This window comes from Rhipicephalus sanguineus, chromosome 1 (genome assembly GCF_013339695.2).
Source record: "Rhipicephalus sanguineus isolate Rsan-2018 chromosome 1, BIME_Rsan_1.4, whole genome shotgun sequence".
In the NCBI taxonomy this organism is placed as follows: Eukaryota; Metazoa; Arthropoda; class Arachnida; order Ixodida; family Ixodidae; genus Rhipicephalus; species Rhipicephalus sanguineus.
In genome coordinates, this window is record NC_051176.1 from 65102094 (window position 1) to 65116682 (window position 14589).

A 14589-nucleotide genomic window follows, 5' to 3' on the forward strand; every position below is an offset into this window, starting at 1 on the left:
AGTGTTACATCTTGGTTTTTAAATTAAATGCGAAGCGTTTCATAGCAAGCCCAAGACGCTTTGAGCGTATCTATCTATCTATCTATCTATCTATCTATCTATCTATCTATCTATCTATCTATCTATCTATCTATCTATCTATCTATCTATCTATCTATCTATCTATCTATCTATCTATCTATCTATCTATCTATCTATCTATCTATCTATCTATCTATCTATCTATCTATCTATCTATTCGTCAACGTCTGGGTGTTCTCGTGTATACAAAACTCTCGTGTAGACCTTAACTCAGTGTAGACCGAAACTGGCATGGAAGGGTAAGAGGGTTTGACGGACTGTCTGGTCATGACATGAATAACGTGAAAATTCTGTCGCGTACGTTGTCAAACCCTTTCTTCCAGAACATTGGCGCACATACCCGTATACCACAGGCCATGGTATACGGGCATGTGCCACAGGTGATTGACGGTTTATATCTACCCAAGAACGGCGAGAACAGACAATGGTAATTTAAATGCGAAAGCGTTAAGAAAAACCGACACCGGCAGCGTTGACCCGACGAATGCAAAGAATAAAAATGAGGACCCCATGAGGAATCGAACTCACGCATTTAGCGGGGCAGTCAAGTATTCTACCACAGATCCACGCCAGGTCTAGAAATTGCTTTGCAAAAAGACCCTATGCAGGCGTCATATATATATATATATATATAGTCACTAGTCGAGTTCCAATGCTTTATGTTGGGGCTTCAAAGCATTGGAATTCAACTAGTGACTACAGGAATGTACCTCACCTGGACGATCTTTGTACATCAGCGTAGTTTTTGTTTTCTTTCCTTTTTTCTTTTTTCAGGAAACACGTGTGTTTCGTAGGCCAAAGTATGTGCACGTGGGGTGTTGACGACTTTTTTTTCCCTTCTTTTTTTTTTCAAGAAACACGCGTTATTCTTATGTCAGTCAAAGTATGTGCACAAGCGTATTCGCGACTCTTTTTCGTCAGGTTTCTTACTTCTCTCTCTCCTCCCTTTTTTTTCTGTTTTTCTGTATGTACTTTTTCTTAACCTTTTTCTCTCTCTCTCGGCTCAGAGAACGATGATATAAAAGCGCATCGAAGCCTGGTAAATTTCATCCTGATGAAGATCGGTCTCCGATCGAAACTTCGACAAATAAACAGTTTTTTAGAAGCGTGTACCTTTTTTCTAATTATTTTACGGCAACCGAAGACAGACTCTTCATAATCTACGTACCATATATATATATATATATATATATATATATATATATATATATATATATATATATATATATATATATATATATATGTGTGTGTGTGTGTGTGTGTGTGTGTGTGTGTGTGTGTTTGTGTGTGTGTGTGTACATAAATACATCTATATGCATGTACGGAACATGACGGCGACGGCAAAAACCCGCCGTGAGTGTTCATCTAATTGCTATTGCAATAAAAGAGTGTTCACGCATGAAAAAATTGTAATGGGGTGGTAATTTGCTATGTTTTCGGGGCATGCTTTTTTGTGGATTGGTGTCACCCTCTATGTCTCAAGCTGATCGATGTACAAGCCTGTCGTGAAAGACCGGGTCAAGATGACGCGTACAGTTAGTATAGTACTATAGTAATATGAAGGCCCGCAAGATCGGCTCAACACCACCTCTTTAATATCACCAGTACGCTTTTCCTGTGGCCTTAAGAAATCAGTCTGATCGTCTCATCCACAGGTGAATAAGTTTCCTTCTATATTCTTCTACTTGTCTATAACATGTTATAGACCATTAGTAGAATAGTCATGGTATGTGAGTTCCCTTGACGCCACATAACATGACCAAGTTAAGAGAGATTTATTTTCGGGACCTTCGGCTTCATTTTCACTCGAGGCCAAACGATTGATTTCATTGGCCGTTTGTGTAATTCTCACACGCAAGCACCAGAAGCACACGTTGTTGGGCTAATCGGTTCATGTTCATTCAGAAGCCACAGTTGTGGCTATTTCGCGCAAAGAAACAACAAGGGAAGGGTTAAGGGGAGCGCATTTTTTTAATGCAATACATAGGTATAGACATGCGCAAAAGGGTAGGCTCACAACGATCGGATAACATCTTAATCACAACCTGCGACGCAAGAACGTGCTCTCTGCCTGCGAAAGGAACAATGAAGTGTCACTAATGCATAATAAACCTTGTGCTTTTATATGAAAAGCTTCCAACAGTTCTCGAGCAGTTGTGTCCCTGCTTCTCCCCAGAATCTGATTTTTATGCAGATACGGCTCCCACTTGTGGGAATTACAGTGGGCCGGCACATGTGCCCCATCTTTACCATTTAGTGACAGCTCGTGTTCCCGCACACGCTCATTCACGCACCTTCCCGTCTGGCCGACATATGTCTTGCTGCAGGACAGCGGAAATTTGTAAACAGCACCGGTGGCACATTTTGTGTATGAGTTTACGTGCTTCTTGCCGCAGCCACCTTCTTTGTTCCCAACAGTTAGTATACGTGGGCAAAGCTGAGATAGCTTCCGTGGCGCGGAAAAAAAACAAAGGGCCCGCCGTGCCTGTTTGCAACCTTCTTGATGTTGTGTGAAATCCGGTGCATATGCGGGACGACCTCAGGTCTCACCGTTCCCCGCTCTTGCTCAACCCCAGCACCGTGGTGTTCCCATTTGAACTTCTGGAGGAGCGACTCGGCGACGGCGTTGAGGAGCGTGCGAGGGAAACCAGCCAAGGCCAACCGATCCAATTGGTTTTGAAAACCCTTCTGCATGACGTGTGAGCACGACCTGGTTAGTGCAGACTCTAGACAGTGTTTAGCTATGGCCCTTTTCACGGTCTTAGAATGCGCCGACTCGTATGGCAGCAATTCTTTTTTTGACCTAGGCGAATAAAGCCAGCAGGCGTGGCGCTCCTGCAGGTTGATGCTCAAATCCGGAAACGGCAAGGCACCATCGGTCGGCAACTCATGTGTAAACACCAATCCCTTCCCGAGACGGCAAAAGGCCGCTAAAACATTGTTAGCAATGGGCTGATGTGAAGTGGTGGTTAGTTGCTCTAAAATAATGAAAAAGTCGTCAACATATCTAAAAACTTTCTATACCTCGCCCCCCCCCCCCCCGTAAAATGTTGGTGCAAGACACGGTCAATAGAACATAAAAACAAATTACACAACACAGGAGCGAGACAGGAGCCTATGCAAATGCCTTGTCTCTGTATATAAATGTCTCCTTTAAAACTGATGAAGGTGACTTTAAGATAAAACTCGAGAAGGGACATAAAAGCTTCTACAGTCATGCCCGCGGCATTCAGGAAGGCAACAGCCCCACTCTGTTCTATGCAATCTTTTATACAGGCAAACAATTCATCGTGCGGCACATAATAAAACAAGTCCTCAACATCAATCGAGAATAAGTAGCCTATCGTAGGATTCGGGGAAAGAACTCCCCTTAACCCTTCCCTTGTTGTTTCTTTGCGCGAAATAGCCACAAGCGTGGCTTCTGAATGAGCAAGCACCAAGGCTTGGAAAAATATCTCTTTTAAAGCGTAGATATTAGGCGCCCGTTCCTGCGTTGAGCTGCGTCGCCGTTGGCGTTATCAGCGTAACCGATAGAGCGAACAAGTACGAAAGAGAGGGAACGCGGATTTTGTCGATGTCACGAGCCACTGGCCTCTAACCTTGCTTTGTTCGTCTGTCACGCGCGCTGGCTCCTCGGTGCACCGCGACGCATGCAATGCACAGAGTGATGCGCGTAGCACTCGAACGCTGGCAGTTTTTGTGGCAATATGTAACGAATGTTACATTGCTAAAAGTGCGGGCAGCTAAAACTTCACAGTTGGCGTTGTCCCAACACGAAGCTGCGCTCGGAATTCGCATTAGGGAGTATCGTAATCGTCGCTGAATTTTTTTATCCACGTCTATGCTAAGTCCACAGCTCGCGCCCATGCAATATGATAAACTAGAGTGTTAACCGAACATACTTTATTTTTGGGCAGATTTTTTGTGTTTTTACACAGTTTGTAAAATGACAAAACGGAGGCTTTTTCAGGAGGATACCAGCATAATGTTCAGTAAGATGGAACACTGGGCGAGTTGGTGAAGCCTTATTGTGGCTACAGCGCGACAGACACGGATGAAAGGGAAAGAAACGGACTCTCTCGTAAACTCTCTTGGGTGGACTACTACAAGCACACTTGCAAGGTACCGAATACGCCATAAATCATCATAAAAAAACAGGTGGGTTCCCTGTAGAAGCGGAAATCGAGCCCAGTACCTCTAGCATTGAAGGCGGATTCTCTACCACTTCGCTACGGTTGCGCCTACTAGGAGCGTTAATTTTAGACATATCCGTGGAATGCTTTGATTATTCAAAACTTGGAGGACCTTTGAGCTTTGCCTTCAAGAGAAGAACGTGATAGCGTAATTGGTTCCAACTCGCATCGCCTTCTCAATCGCTAGTCTGGCTTCGCTTATCGGAGGACACCGTTTGAAACAATCCTGGAATGCCTACTGCAAATAAAGTTACCAAGCGCTCACTACGCCATATTTCGCCCTTTTGCGAATTGGCGAAGTACCCACTACGCGTCCGTATATAAGGCAAAACGCGCACCTGCACACTTTGTTGATGCTGTTGCCGATAATGATGATTAAGTATGCCTGTGTGCTTTGTAATTGGTGCACCTTTAAACCAACCAGTCGTTGCGCAATTCCCATGTTTTGACGCCTGGTGCAATTTTACGCTTCTGCAACGCAATATTACATGCGTTTAGGACACTCCTCGGCCTACATGACATTTTTATAGTGTTCTTTTCTGAAGCGGTTTCGAAAACAGGCGTGGCTCTGTGGTGGAACACCCGCTTACTACGCACAAGTCCTAGGTTCGATTCCAACAAAAACCGAAGATGTTTGCTCACGGACAACGCCAATTTTTCGCTCACAACCAACGACGCCGACACCGACACAGGAATTTCTGCGAAACGAGCTCTTCAACGTTATCGCATTAATAATGACATAGGGAAGTACCCGCTCTGCCATTATTCATCAGTTTGCGGAGAAGCGACGTACCCGCTGCACATCTGTAAGGCAGTATGTGCACTTTGTTGATGCTGTGGCTGATGACGATGAATAATTATGGCTGAGCCCTTTGTAATGGGTGGGAAGCTTTAAAGCACCCACTCGTTACGCAGTTCGCATTGAACGACACGTGGTTGCTACCGCTCTTACCACGCTATATTACATCTGTTAGAGTGATTGCTTGCCCGACATGACGCCTGTATAGGTTTTTAACGCGATAGCGTTAAAGAGCTCGTTCCGCAGAAATTCCAGTGTCGGCGTGGGCGTCGTTGGTTGTGAGCGAAAAATCACCATCTTGTCCGTGACCGAAAAATCGGGAAAGATGCAAATAAAATAAATAATAAAAAAAAACTTAAGTTCGAGTGAGAATCGAACCCAGGCCGTCTGCGTGGCAAGCAGGTGTTCTACCACAGAGCCTCTTTTTTAGATGCGAAGCAGCTTTTGCTCGGGGCTGTGTCCGGTGGCGGTGGTGGCGTCCGCGCTCCACTGCGAATGCGCCTACTCTCTCTCCCTCGCTCTCCTCCTTTACGCACGTGTTCGGTCGCCTTATGTCCTCTCCTCCCCTGCCCCGCGCTGCAGCCGCGGCGCAGCCTCTCCTCTCACGCGATGCAGCCGCAGCCAAATACAGCCTGCAACCCACTCTCTCCTCTCCCTCCCCCATTTCATGTGTATATACGCGCGTGTGCTCGGTCGGCTTCCGTCATTCTCGCGTCGCTCCCGTTCAGATGAGTTGTAACGTCAACGTCGGCGCCACTCGATCACTCGGCGCTAACGGAAAGCAACGCAAAAACACAACGTAATGATAACACAAACACTAAATACAAACCTCACACACTAACGGAAACGCCGAGTGAACGTAACGGAAACTTGGTGTGCGCCCCCAATGCTGCTTCGCATCCCTTCATGGTTCCCTTTAGTGGGAGATGGTGTAACTTTTTTTTTCTTTATTGCCTGTTTGTGACATGTAACAAACAAACACAAGAGGAAACACTATTTACTATACAAGCACTGGTTGCGTAAAAAGGGACAGAGATCGACAGGAAAAAAAACAAAGGGCCCCACTGGGACTAATGAAGACACTCTAAACCTCCTTCATTTGTAAAATAAGCTCTACACGATCTAACCAATCGGGATCATCTTCCAGAAGTTTTTGTTCTTCAAGAAAACGGGTTATGCTTTCTTAAATATTGACGCGCCAGACGGGCGTCCACGTCAGTTTGCCGTATGGCCATCCTGCACTTCCATATGCTGTAGAGTGTAATCAACATTATTAGTTCAAACGGTGTCCCGTCATCACTTTCAACTTATGGCACTACCATGATCGAAGAGTCGTTTGTACAGCTATCCATGTGAGCGATGTCAAAAGTATAATTTTTCTTTGCTCAAAATAAAGATGACAGAAAGCAAAATTCCACTAAGTTCTAGCCTTAGAGTTGATTATATTTATGCAAAAGGAGGACAACATGAATGACTTCAGGATAAACAAACATTTAGTCAGAATTTACTTACAACTTAATTAAAATTATTTACTATAAAACATGTAAATCAACGTATTATAACATTATTTTTGTTGCAATGAAACATCGAATGCCTTCAAATGATGCGTGAATTCGCCGCAGTTGCAGACAGCTCTTCGTTGGCCGCGTCTGAAAGCGTTAAGCGAAACTGCGATTTTTTTTCTGCGCATACTGCGCCAGACAGCTCGCAGCATTCTGCACTAGACGTCTGGCCGCGATAACGGCTTCCCCTGCTTCCACTGAATCATTCTTCAGATGCGAAGTATATCTTAGCGCAACCAAAGGCACTTTGATCGTATTAAAACTAATATATACCTCGTCATCTACACCCGTCCGCTGTGGGCTTCAGTTCTCAACTGTCCGATTTTCTACGTTGTCAATTTATAACTATCAATATTTTTAGGAACCTTCTGCCATTCTTCAGGGCACGCCTTCACCGTCATCTCGATTTCTGTGACGCAGAATTGGCTATTTCGTCTCGTTTTGCGTGTCTTGCTTGCGAAGCACGGCTGTTAACAATCTCGTATGCGCTTCAACATGTATCATCGATGCTAAATGCTGTTACGTCGCATTCTTTACAAAAATTGCAGTTGATGCGAATATTGAAAAAAGGACATGGACGGAGGACCCTGTCTTAGCGCATTAATTGAGCATTTAAAAGTCGACATCTCCATAAATGTGCCTGAAGTGATGCATTGGCCGGAGGCCTTCCCTGATGGTATGACCAGCTTCAGGAGTGGCTGCAATTGCCTCTCAGGAAGAATTCTGTAGATTAGCTTTCTTGAGAATGCGGAGCCTGCTTGTTCATTTATTATGCTGCTCAACACATTTAGGTATGTTTGCTGGAAGGCTTTATTGAACACATGCGCGTGTGCAAGGCAAATAAAAATGCTCCCTCCCCTGACTATACATCACAGACTTACTCTGCATTAATAAAAGCTACTACTAATTAATATAACTGATATGCCTTCATTGCGCTATATGCCACGCAGGCAGTCGTTTTCAATTTTCCTCTTAGTTATTATTATTATTTTTTATTATTCCTGCTTTTTTATTCGCCGCGATGAATGGACTTTCCACAGGCTGCTGAAACCTTACAGCGGTTTATATTGGCAATCAGGGAGTGTTTTTACCGCTGAGACTTGTGTTGACTTAGCTCTCCTTATAGCGCAATCCGGCAGTGAATGACCGCTTTCGAGGCGAGCCGTGCTTTTCACTTAAAGCAAAGAAGTCCTCTCTCGGCCGAGCAGCCATGAAAGCTTATAGCGTCTGTACATGCGTAGCGCACGCGAGCCATTTATTGCCCGTCTAGCGATCACAGACGAACATGCACCAACTTGCCCAACGCGTTCATTATAACTGAAAGAACTGAATAGAGTGTCGCAAATGACGAGCACCTTTTAAGAAGAAGCGATGCACTCTGCGGCAGCAAAATGGTTTCTATTCTTGTTCATTTTTGCAAGATGGTCTGCATTATGCATTGCCCGATAAGATAATCGGACGAATGAATCCATTAGATGTGCTTGTAATCAGAGCACCCATAATTCAATACGAAAAGATTCGCGAGCTTCGTAAGAGGTAATTTTCGTTACTTTTAGCTTGATTTTATTTACGCATTTATCAGTCACGGTCGTCGTTAAAGATTAGCTTGTCAAGAAAGAATTGATTATAGTCCTTCTCATCAAAGTCTAATGAAAATTCGAATGGGTGTCAGCGCTAATAAAAATTCCGAGGATGCTTAGCACGTTCTATGAATGTGAAGGCAAAAGCCTGCTTGCACCTTATTTTGATCTGCCGCTGGAATTTCTGGTGATGTGCATAAATTTATGATGCATGCTGTGCTGATGTGATGATGAAGTTTATATGCAACTTAGCAGTGATGTCCTATCGATCTTTGTGGCGGTTTTCTGTGATACTTGATATTGAAATTTGGTTAAACTTTCAGTTAGGCTTCTGAAGAACTTCCCATCGATGATGATATACCTTATGCTGCCGTTTACGAACTGTAGTATCGACGTTTGCAGAACTTTCAAGAATCGTTTACCTTCTGCCAGAGTCGTGTGGAACCGATGCTGTACTGTGATCACTTACATAAAGTGTGTACGTAAGTCTAGTCTCAAAACACTTTGTCCCTAATATGCTCCAATGAACTCAGATCACGCAAAACTGTGCTCATTAATTTCATCTTTTGTCCACACTCTGTGTGATCCAACTGTCCCAGTACACACTCAATGCACCACAGCACATATCTCCCACATCCACTTCCAACGACATATCATTGTCCAGTTGCTTCACCGCACAAGTGCAGACACCATTGCCAGCAAGTCTAAGTGGGCGTTCGGTATCCAAACACACGAGAATTAATTATCTCATGATCTGTGAAGGAGCATGAATAATAGTGTATCGCTTTTACACATTTCCGGTAGTGTAATGCCAAATCGACACACGTCCCTGTATTACTACTCGCCGATCATCATAAATTCCAGCACGTCAGCAGAAAGTTCAATAACTGATCATCAGAAGGACAAAATAGGCTCTCGCTTTCATATTATTCGACAGTTCTACGCATCTCCCGAATTTCTGATATCCCAAAGATGAAGCTGACGAAACTAAATCGCACTTTGAGCACTGGCGTGCTTTTTTATTGCGATAACAATTATATGGAAACTCTCGACGGGTTTCGGCCGTCAGCGTAGCCGTCATTTTCCGTATAAAGTACAAATCTAGTAAAACCTCGGTGATACGATCACGGCTCGCACGAATTTCGGGGTGGTACGAAATTTTTTGTGGTCCCGGCCAAGGCCCATTAGCCTGCATTGTATTGGATTACGGTTGTTGCGAACCGATTTTCACCCCGCGACCTTTGATACGAACGTACGCTAGCGCACAGGTACGAACAGGTGCTGCCCGCGCTGTCGCGGAAGACGCGGCAGTCGCGGCGGGTGCGGGCATGCGTGCTGCGTGACCGTCAACGATGCGTCGTTGCCTCCGAGATTGTGCGCGCGAATCTTAGAGGCCTTATGCGCCTTCGCGTTAAGATTACAGATGGCGTTGACGACGCGTTTCTTTTTTTTTTTTTTAACGCGTTGACGTGTGCGGCTGCGCTCGAGACAGAATCGTCTTTGTACTGTGTTAACACGTGTCTGCCACGTTGATACAAGCCATGTCCTCGTAATCAGACATTCTGTGAGACAAGACAGAAACTTGGGCTGCGGGTCTATCATGAAGTCCGATGAAAGGTGGACGAATATCCCAAGAGATGAAGCGGACGTTTTGGCGAAGGAGCTAGGCCTCGCAACGTGCAACGTGCACGTATACATGGCTTGCACGTGACGTCACCATTGCTGCGGTCCTACTGCGGCGGCCATATTGGTGAACAGCCGCACAGACAAGCCGTACGTACCAGCCGTGCGACTACAAGTGTTCAGTACTGTGGAGCTGACGGAGCCGCTTTGCCACGGCCACTTTTTTTTTTTTTTTTTTGCGAGCCGTTTATTGTGCATCCTGCCGCCGGTTGGCACAAGGCAGCTGTTAAATGTGGCGTACCATTCAGAACTGATAGGGCAAGCGTGTTCTCGCTATGAGGTAAAAGTGCGGTTGTGCGACAGAGTGGATCACACGCTTCGACCCGGAACGGACACGACTTCGAACATCTCCACCTTCCCAGAAGTGTCGCACGGCGACATCGCGAACTATTTGGTTTTCAGCAATAACCTTGTTACTCTGGGCGAAATAAAGGCGTACAAGTCAATGGAATCGCACAACTACTTTACCAGCGGATGGGTAAAGAGCCTGTCTGCAAAAGAGTTTCGCGACCACAAATGTGATCGTGCTTGTAGAGGTAAGTTGAATCGTTCATCAAATTGACCCATTCGCCAGCCCTAAGTTATCAAAAGCGATGCACGAACGCTGCTAAATCAACGAATGCGCTTAGTTATCATGCGAGCGTAGCAAGGTGCTCACGCGGTAGCGTGTTTTTCGATCGCGCCTCCCCTTTGCTGTCCGTTTTGTCATATACATAGAGGACGTGTGTACGCGTGTGTGAACGTAGTGCTGAGGGTTTTGTCACTGCATGCGGACCGTCATCGAGAGCAAGCCACATTCGGCTTCATGAACACGCATCGGCCTGTGCTCGGCGCCGTTCGGCCTCCGCTTGCCGCTTTTCGTGACGCTGTTTTCCGCGCGCTTATGTCGCGTAGCGCCTGCATTTGAAGCTGTAGCCGAGTCGTAGCGACGGCGCCCGGCGGTTCGTCTCTCGGCGCCCGACGGTTCGTCTCGTCGAACAACGCGGACGGCTTTCCTACGAACACAAGAGCATCCGTGTTAATTAGTGTCTTCATATCTTCTCTCTTTTTCGCTTGACTGCTCCACACACACGAACTTTGGGGTTTTCTTCGTAGAGAAATTTGCACGCCTTAAGTGCGCGAGCCAGGTCATACGACGGTTGGCGTTGGGCATTTTCGTACGCTCGCACTGGCCTTGAATAGCCTTTGGTATTCGAAAGAAGCTCGTACTAGTGGGCTGCTTCTTTCTTCCCCAGCTGTCGCTACGATTATAGCAGCCTACAACTACACATATAACGATAGTCAAGGGAAAAACTCGCCGGTGCGGCGAGGCAGCGCTGAGCAAGGTCTAACCGCTGTTCACCAATATGGCCGACTCGCTCCGAGCAGTGACGTCGAGTGACGTAGGTGCAAGCCATGTATACATGCCAACTCTCCGATTTGCACGGGAGACTCCCGAGTTTTGAGTAAACCTCCCGATTGTGCGGCCACGGCCGTAAGTCTCCCGAAAAGCACCACCGCGATAAGAAAGTAACAACAACAAAGGACAACGATTGTAAAAATTTCTGGCCTACATCTATCGCGTGCAAAGCGCTTCATAAAGTCATTTTGGCCGCAGCACTTTGTTGTCATGCAGAAAAGCGTAGTAAGATCAGGAATGGGCTACTAGCGGTAACGGGTCACAACACATCTGGTTCATTAATTACACACGCGCACACGCGCCGTATATTTACGAGTACAAGTATGATTGTTGACGTCTAAAAACTTTACTGGTAATCATTTAGATCTGTTCACGACGTCAGTGCGGCCCTGAGAAACACTAAATCAAAACGTATGCCAACTTTCTTTTGTCGTATACTAATTTTCCATGTTTTCCGGTGATACGAATTTTGGATGATACGAATATTTTTTGTAACCTCGCGAGATTCGTATCACCGGGGTTTTACTTATATAACACCACCCCGCACATCATACGTTCTACCCGCCAATAAAAGTTCGCGAGTGGTGGCGATGAACGCGGCTGAAGTAGAGATGTAACGAGTCGGACATCTCCGTCGCATGGAGGGCGCATGCGATCACAGTAAGTGATCGAGGCCTGCTGTTGACTGCTCCGGAAGCAGACAGGAAACGTCCCGCCCGTCTTTCGTCTGGCGAAGGAACGTGAAAGGACGCCGGGGAAGAGGGGGGGGGGTGTTTTGCATCGTTCGAACAGCAACTAAGAACTTTGACCATAAGAGCGCGGTTGCGAGTGCTATCCCGGCAGACATCAGCAAACGGCTCTATACCCTTCTACGCGCTGTGCTCTCACAGCTTCGCTTTGTGACGACAGACAGCACGAAAACCGCCTTTCTCCCTGGAGCGGTTCCATTCCCTTACACCAGCGTTTTGTAGAGTTACGCTAGATCGGTTCCTAAAGGAGTGAGCTGCTAGCCGCACTTTTTATACCATTGCAATTTGTTGCTATCGCGTTCATTGCTTCGCCCTTAGGGTGATACTGTGACTATTTTATTCACGCCAACATCGCAATGACGAATACAATGAAGTGCATGCGTAGCTGTCGCTCTCATTTCTTTATTTTGTACTATTGCGATAGTAATTATATGGGCTCTCTCTCAACGGGCTTTTGCCGTCGCCGTCGGGGTCCCCGTCGCCGTCATCGTCGCCCTCATGTTTGTATACATTCGAAATTGTTAACATCCCCCCGCGCATCTTATGTTCTACCCGTGGGTAATTGCGCGCGATCGGGGGCGAGGTAAGCGGCTGAAGCAGAGATGAAACCAAGGCAGCACGCCGGCATTGGACCAATCTCGCCACAAGGTTTGGAAGCACTGGCAAAAGTATTGGTCCCACATTGGCTTTTGGGGTTTTGTTACACCGAAATGTGCGTTGGTCCAATATTGGAAGCCAATAATGGCACACTGATTGCAAAGATGGCTCTAAGGTTATCGCCAATATTGGCCAAGGTGGCTTGAGCCAACATTGTCCGTCGTTCGTGTCACCAATATTCTATAAATATTGACAGGTCTAATCATTACTGCCAGGCTTTTTCGTTGGCTGCGCCATCGTTCTTTTTTTTTTCAGCGTTTAACGCCGGTTCTTGCCATCTTTTTTAGTTGGTTATATGTCAATACCTTTCCGACGTTTTCCACTTACTGTGTAATTTAGCGTGAGGTAGATTTTTATGCATGCAAATAAATGCATGTTGCCCACGCTCCTGCCTTTAGGCAAGGAGTACGGATAATCAGCAAAGAACAGCTGAGAGTAAACACAGGTTTATTCCGCATGTATGCATCTGGAATAGATAATGCAAGTTTGGAAAGAATCTCTCGCTTTGGTCTATTGTCCACTTCTTTGCCGATAACTACTGCATAGAACAGTCACTAATTATTTTGAATTACGCTCCTACATTAAAAAGATCGCGGAAAAGGCACCACTCACCAACACGCACCGGAGAAATGTCTCCCTGTTAGTGCTTATTTGAGTTGTCAGTTTACCAAAGGTTCAAAAGGAAGTGAGTGAAAAGAGAAGTGCAATGAAGTGAAATGAAATGTGAAAATGAAATAAATGAACGTCTACACTTGAACAGGCATTCGATACAGCTGAAGTCCATATCCACCTTGAACTACCGGAGAGTACATAGCCTATTTATTTACTAGGCGATGACTGCGGCTAGAGCTTGAAATAATGCGATAACTTCACGACTATTAAAAAGCTGAGCGTTACAAATCCACAATTTCCTTGCGAGAAACCAGCGGCGAAGGGTAAATGAAAAAGGGTCTTTAACTGACACACGACAACGCGACAAAATAACAAAATAAGATGCGCAAATGCTGAAAACTTCGCAAAGGGCGAGGACTTAACAACCAACTTCGACGCGCAACAAGCCGACCACATGGGTAATAACAAAGTAACACATCTAAAGAAAACACGTGGTAATGCAGACATTAATAAACGCAGCACATATTTCCCGTACTAAAACCGCGGAATGTAACATGTGATGAATGAAATAAACGACTTATTCAACGCGATACGAACACAAAAATTTTGCGAGTTGTCAGAACACATCGGCGCTCATCTGTAGATGGCTCGTCAAAAGTCAAAACAATCAGGTCCGATGAATCACACGGCAGCTCCTTTCTCACTGTGGCATCGCCGTATAATTGAATCCTGTCTAGGTATCCGAGTCCGTTTTTTTTCCCGATGACTCCCGACTGACTGCTGGAGGGGACGCGCCCGCCGATGCCGGGAGCCCGAACGAGGGAAGAAACCACCAGCCGACTAATAAAGGATAGCCGCCGGCCGGAAGAGGCCGTAACGCCTACGCATCTTCCAAGGTCCCGTCGTTCCATCCCCCCTCCCCCCTCGGCAGCACGGCAGCTCGAAATGACAGCAGTAAAGTAAAAGTAAATTGCATACCAAGTTGCCGCATTATAGTTTGCAATCATCGACGGAGCCTCCATGAGAGTTACGAGCCATGCATAGGTAATGAAAAAGCAGATAAACTGTCAGTTGAGGCACATACTTTATAAACACATGTTGTATCCCTCCCCTCACCCTCAACCCGACTTCGCCTATGCTTCTACGTAAATGGGGTCTTTTAGCTTTGGCACGGTAAATCAGCATTACTAAAACAACCAAATTTGAAGAACAACATGGCAATAGACGCTCTGTAATATCGCTTACGCCTTTACACATAGCCTAACGTCTGAACA